We start from the raw sequence: 6,768 nt of genomic DNA, 5'->3' as shown, positions 1-6,768 counted from the left end.
AGGGAGTGTGTGAGGGTGTGTGTGAGTGAGTGTGTGTGAGGGTGTGTGTAGGGTGTGTGTGTGAGGGATGTGTGAGGGTGTGTGTGAGTGATGTGTGTAGAGGGTTGTGTGTGAGGTTGTGTAGTGAGGGTCGCTGTGTGAGGGTGTGTGGAGTGTGTGTGTTTGGGTGTGTGTGTGAGGGTGTGTGTGAGGGTGTGTGTGAGGGTCTGTGTTAGGGTGTGTCTTGAGGGTTGTGTGAGTTTTGACGTGCTCGTTACCATTGGGCTCTCGGAGGTGGTTTGCCACCTCACTGCGGTTTGAGGTATTGTTGAGGGTTTGAGTTTAGTACACTCGTTACCATTCGTCTCATACCTCGCTCACTAATTCACATCAGCTGCTGTAAAGCTGAGCCTCCGTCTTCCCAGGAACAACCTCGAACCGACTCTGTGAACAATCCAAACAGCAGTCTCTCAACCCCCCCTGGACCCCACATGCCCGTTCCCCACTTCCTCTGCCCCAGGCGCACATTCCAATCGCTGTCAATCGGAGAACAGAACCTGGACCGACATCAACACCTTCTCACCCTCACACAACTCCCCCCCCAGAGGATGCAGATAGCAAGAGGCTAACACACATCCCTAAAACAGAGTAACGCTCCCTCTACACTGTCCCCATCAAACACTCCCAGGACAGGTACAGCACGGGGTTAGATACAGAGTAAAGCTCCTCTACACTGTCCCCATCAAACACTCCCAGGACAGGTACAGCACGGGGTTAGATACAGAGTAAAGCTCCCACTACACTGTCCCCATCAAACACTCCCAGGACAGGTACAGCACGGGGTTAGATACAGAGTAAAGCTCCCTCTACACTGTCCCCATCAAACATTCCCAGGACAGGTACAGCACGGGGTTAGATACAGGGTAAAGCTCCCTCTACACTGTCCCCATCAAACACTCCCAGGACAGGTACAGCACGGGTTAGATACAGAGTAAAGCTCCCACTACACTGTCCCCATCAAACACTCCCAGGACAGGTACAGCACGGGGTTAGATACAGAGTAAAGCTCTCTCTACACTGTCCCCATCAACACTCCCAGGACAGGTACAGCACGGGGTTAGATACAGAGTAAAGCTCCCTCTACACTGTCCCATCAAACATTCCCAGGACAGGTACAGCACGGGGTTAGATACAGGGTAAAGCTCCCTCTACACTGTCCCATCAAACACCCCAGGACAGGTACAGCACGGGGTTAGATACAGAGTAAAGCTCCACCCACTACACTGTCCCCATCAAACACTCCCAGGACAGGTACAGCACGGGGTTAGATACAGAGTAAAGCTCTCTCTACACTGTCCCCATCAAACACTCCCAGGAGATGTACAGCACGGGTTAGATACAGAGTAAAGCTCCCTCTACACTGTCCCCATCAAACACTCCCAGGACAGGTACAGCACGGGGTTAGATACAGAGTAAAACTCCCTCTACACTGTCCCCATCAAACACTCCCAGGACAGGTACAGCACGGGGTTAGATACAGAGTAAAGCTCCCTCTACACTGTCCCGATCAAACACTCCCAGGACAGGTACAGCACGGGGTAGATACAGAGTAAAGCTCCCTCTACACTGTCCCCATCAAACACTCCCAGGACAGGTACAGCACGGGGTTAGATACAGAGTAAAGCTCCCTCTACACTGTCCCGATCAAACACTCCCAGGACAGGTACAGCACGGGGTTAGATACAGAGTAAAGCTCCCTCTACACTGTCCCCATCAAACATTCCCAGGACAGGTACAGCACGGGGTTAGATACAGGGTAAAGCTCCCTCTACACTGTCCCCATCAAACACTCCCAGGACAGGTACAGCACGGGGTTAGATACAGAGTAAAGCTCCCACTACACTGTCCCCATCAAACACTCCCAGGACAGGTACAGCACGGGGTTAGATACAGTGTAAAGCTCTCTCTATACTGTCCCCATCAAACACTCCCAGGAGATGTACAGCACGGGGTTAGATACAGAGTAAAGCTCCCTCTACACTGTCCCCATCAAACACTCCCAGGACAGGTACAGCACGGGGTTAGATACAGAGTAAAGCTCCCTCTACACTGTCCCCATCAAACACTCCCAGGACAGGTACAGCACGGGGCTAGATACAGGTTAAAGCTCCCTCTACACTGTCCTCATCAAACACTCCCAGGACAGGTACAGCACGGGGTTAGATACAGAGTAAAGCTCCCTCTATACTGTCCCCATCAAACACTCCCAGGACAGGTACAGCACGGGGTTAGATACAGAGTAAAGGTCCCTCTACACTGTCCCCATCAAACACTCCCAGGAGAGGTACAGCACGGGGTGAGATGCAGAATAAAGCTCCCTCTACACTGTCCCCATCAAACACTCCCAGGACAGGTACAGCACGGGGTTAGATACAGAGTAAAGCTCCCTCTACACTGTCCCCATCAAACACTCCCAGGACAGGTACAGCACGGGGTTAGATACAGAGTAAAGCTCCCTCTACACTGTCCCCATCAAACACTCCCAGGACAGGTACAGCACGGGGTTAGATACAGAGTAAAGCTCCCTCTACACTGTCCCCATCAAACACTCCCAGGACAGGTACAGCACGGGGTTAGATACAGAGTAAAGCTCCCTCGACACTGTCTCCCCATCAAACACTCCCAGGACAGGTACAGCACGGGGTTAGATACAGAGTAAAGCTCCCTCTACACTGTCCCGATCAAACACTCCCAGGACAGGTACAGCACGGGGTTAGATACAGAGTAAAGCTCCCTCTACACTGTCCCCATCAAACATTCCCAGGACAGGTACAGCACGGGGTTAGATACAGGGTAAAGCTCCCTCTACACTGTCCCCATCAAACACTCCCAGGACAGGTACAGCACGGGGTTAGATACAGAGTAAAGCTCCCACTACACTGTCCCCATCAAACACTCCCAGGACAGGTACAGCACGGGGTTAGATACAGAGTAAAGCTCTCTCTATACTGTCCCCATCAAACACTCCCAGGAGATGTACAGCACGGGGTTAGATACAGAGTAAAGCTCCCTCTACACTGTCCCCATCAAACACTCCCAGGAGAGGTACAGCACGGGGTGAGATGCAGAATAAAGCTCCCTCTACACTGTCCCCATCAAACACTCACAGGACAGGTACAGCACGGGGTTAGATACAGAGTAAAGCTCCCTCTACACTGTCCCCATCAAACACTCCCAGGACAGGTACAGCACGGGGTTAGATACAGAGTAAAGCTCCCTCTACACTGTCCCCATCAAACACTCCCAGGACAGGTACAGCACGGGGTTAGATACAGAGTAAAGCTTCCTCTACACTGTCCCCATCAAACACTCCCAGGACAGGTACAGCACGGGGTTAGATACAGAGTAAAGCTCCCTCTACACTGTCCCCATCAAACACTCCCAGGACAGGTACAGCACGGGGTTAGATACAGAGTAAAGCTCCCTCTACACTGTCCCCATCAAACACTCCCAGGACAGGTACAGCACAGGGTTGGATACAGAGTAAAGCTCCCTCTACACTGTCCCCATCAAACACTCCCAGGACAGGTACAGCACGGGGTTAGATACAGAGTAAAGCTCCCTCTACACTGTCCCCATCAAACACTCCCAGGACAGGTACAGCACGGGGTTAGATACAGAGTAAAGCTTCCTCTACACTGTCCCCATCAAACACTCCCAGGACAGGTACAGCACGGGGTTAGATACAGAGTAAAGCTCCCTCTACACTGTCCCCATCAAACACTCCCAGGACAGGTACAGCACGGGGTTAGATACAGAGTAAAGCTCCCTCTACACTGTCCCCATCAAACACTCCCAGGACAGGTACAGCACGGGGTTAGATACAGAGTAAAGCTCCCTCTACACTGTCCCCATCAAACACTCCCAGGACAGGTACAGCACAGGGTTGGATACAGAGTAAAGCTCCCTCTACACTGTCCCCATCAAACACTCCCAGGACAGGTACAGCACGGGGTTAGATACAGAGTAAAGCTCCCTCTACACTGTCCCCATCAAACACTCCCAGGACAGGTACAGCACGGGGTTAGATACAGGGTAAAGCTCCCTCTACACTGTCCCCATCAAACACTCCCAGGACAGGTACAGCACGGGGTTAGATACAGAGTAAAGCTCCCTCTACACTGTCCCCATCAAACACTCTCAGGACAGGTACAGCACGGGGTTAGATACAGAGTAAAGCTCCCTCCACACTGTTCCCATCAAACACTCCCAGGACAGGTACAGCACGGGGTTAGATACAGAGTAAACTCCCTCGACACTGTCTCCCCATCAAACACTCCCAGGACAGGACCCGCGTGGGTGCCCTTTCTGATGCCTGTCGCTGCTCCAGCTCTCGATCAGAGAGGGTTTCAAACCAAGTCGCTAAATATGGCAGCTGAATAATTGTAGCACAGCCTGTATTCTCGACTTGATCACGGCTGACGTTTCAAAGCTCGAGTGAGTGCGATCAGCCCGGCATTTACGGTGGTGATCGCCGAGGAGATTGAGAACAGCGCCCATGCCGCGAGGCCCACGTCTGCCCCAGCTGGGGAAGCCTGGAGATTGATTTACAATTCCGGGAGGTGCCCGGGTAAGTACACCGCCGGCGTGACTCAGCAACGCTAGGCCCAAAGCCTGCACTCTCGGGCCTGCAACAGGCAGAGCCTCACTTCCCGCCTCAGGAAAGCGCTGGGCACCGAGTGGAATCGAGATTGAAGGGCCGGAGCTCGTCGTCAAAGTCGGGGATGGCGGGGGACCAGAGGCGAGAGATTCGCCCCTTCCACACAAACCTGACTCACCTCCCCCAGTTTCTCTCTCAGTAATGAGGGGGGGGGGGGGGGGGCGGCAGCACAGTGGTTAGCACTGTGGCTTCACAGCTCCAGGGACCCGGGTTCGATTCCCGGCTTGGGTCACTGTCTGCGCGGAGTCTGCACGTCCTCCCCGTGTGTGCGTGGGTTTCCTCCGGGTGCCCCGGTTTCCTCCCACAAGTCCCGAAAGACGTGCTTGTTAGGTGAATCGGACATTCTGAATTCTCCCCGAGTGTACCCGAACAGGCGCCGGAATGTGGCGACGAGGGGATTTTTCACAGTAACTTCATTGCAGCGTTAATGTAAGCCTACTTGTGACAATAAAGATTATTATTATCCAGACTGACCTAGTGTCAGTACTGAGGGAGTGCTGCACTGTCAGAGGGTCAGTACTGAGGGAGTGCAGCACTGTCAGAGGGTCAGTACTGAGGGAGTGCCGCACTGTCAGAGGGTCAGTACTGAGGGAGCGCCGCACTGTCAGAGTGTCAGTGCTGAGGGAGTGCTGCACTGTCAGAGGGTCAGTACTGAGGGAGAGCTGCACTGTCAGAGGGTCAGTACTGAGGGAGTGCCGCAGTGTCAGAGGGTCAGTATTGAGGGAGTGCCGCACTGTCAGAGGGTCAGTACTGAGGGAGTGCCGCACTGTCAGAGGGTCAGTACTGAGGGAGTGCTGCACTGTCAGAGGGTCAGTACTGAGGGAGCGCCGCACTGTCAGAGGGTCAGTACTGAGGGAGTACCGCACTGTCAGAGGGTCAGTACTAAGGGAGCGCCGCACTGTCAGAGGGTCAGTACTGAGGGAGTCGCACTGTCAGAGGGTCAGTACTGAGGGAGTGCCGCACTGTCAGAGGGTCAGTACTGAGGGAGCCGCACTGTCAGAGGGTCAGTACTGAGGGAGTGCCGCATTGTCAGAGGGTCAGTACTGAGGGAGTGCTGCACTGTCAGAGGGTCAGTACTGAGGGAGCGCCGCACTGTCAGAGGGTCAGTACTGAGGGAGTACCGCACTGTCAGAGGGTCAGTACTGAGGGAGCGCCGCACTGTCAGAGGGTCAGTACTGAGGGAGTGCTGCACTGTCAGAGGATCAGTACTGAGGGAGTGCCGCACTGTCAGAGGGTCAGTACTGAGGGAGTGCTGCACTGTCAGAGGGTCAGTACTGAGGGAGTGCCGCACTGTCAGAGGGTCAGTACTGAGGGAGTGCCGCACTGTCAGAGGGTCAGTACTGAGGGAGCGCCGCACTGTCAGAGGGTCAGTACTGAGGGAGTGCCGCACTGTCAGAGGGTCAGTACTGAGGGAGTGCCGCACTGTCAGAGGGTCAGTACTGAGGGAGTGCCGCACTGTCAGAGGAGCAGTACTGAGGGAGCGCCGCACTGTCAGAGGGTCAGTACTGAGGGAGCGCGGCACTGTCAGAGGGTCAGTGCTGAGGGAGTGCCGCACTGTCAGAGGGTCAGTACTGAGGGAGTGCCGCACTGTCAGAGGGTCAGTACTGAGGGAGTGCCGCACTGTCAGAGGGTCAGTACTGAGGGAGCGCCGCACTGTCAGAGGGTCAGTACTGAGGGAGTGCCGCACTGTCAGAGGGTCAGTACTGAGGGAGTGCTGCACTGTTAGAGGGTCAGTACTGAGGGAGCGCCGCACTGTCAGAGGGTCAGTACTGAGGGAGCGCCGCACTGTCAGAGGGTCAGTACTGAGGGAGTGCCGCACTGTCAGAGGGTCAGTACTGAGGGAGCGCCGCACTGTCAGAGGGTCAGTACTGAGGGAGCGCCGCACTGGATGATGGAGATCTGGGATTTGGGGCTCGGGAATTCACAGTTCTCTCTCTCTATGAAGGAGCCCGAATCTGTCGGCAACAGCAGAGCTTTGAAGTTGCGGATTTGGCCCACACACAAGTTCGCTTTGAATCCAGGGCCCCCGTGTCTGGGGTGGGGCTGGGATCTCCAAAGGCCTTTGAAGG

At 54.7% G+C, this 6,768-nt stretch overlaps 1 pseudogene; it reads right to left on the bottom strand.

The window, feature by feature from the left end:
• LOC140400189 (menin-like) overlaps window positions 1-349 on the bottom strand; it is a 13,626-nt pseudogene extending 13,277 nt beyond the window's left edge.
• Window positions 350-6,768: the final 6,419 nt, after the last annotated feature.

The sequence above is a fragment of the Scyliorhinus torazame genome, chromosome 24 (assembly GCF_047496885.1).
Source record: "Scyliorhinus torazame isolate Kashiwa2021f chromosome 24, sScyTor2.1, whole genome shotgun sequence".
In the NCBI taxonomy this organism is placed as follows: Eukaryota; Metazoa; Chordata; class Chondrichthyes; order Carcharhiniformes; family Scyliorhinidae; genus Scyliorhinus; species Scyliorhinus torazame.
Note: the sequence above shows the minus strand (reverse complement) of the source record. Positions and strands in the feature narration are given on the sequence as shown.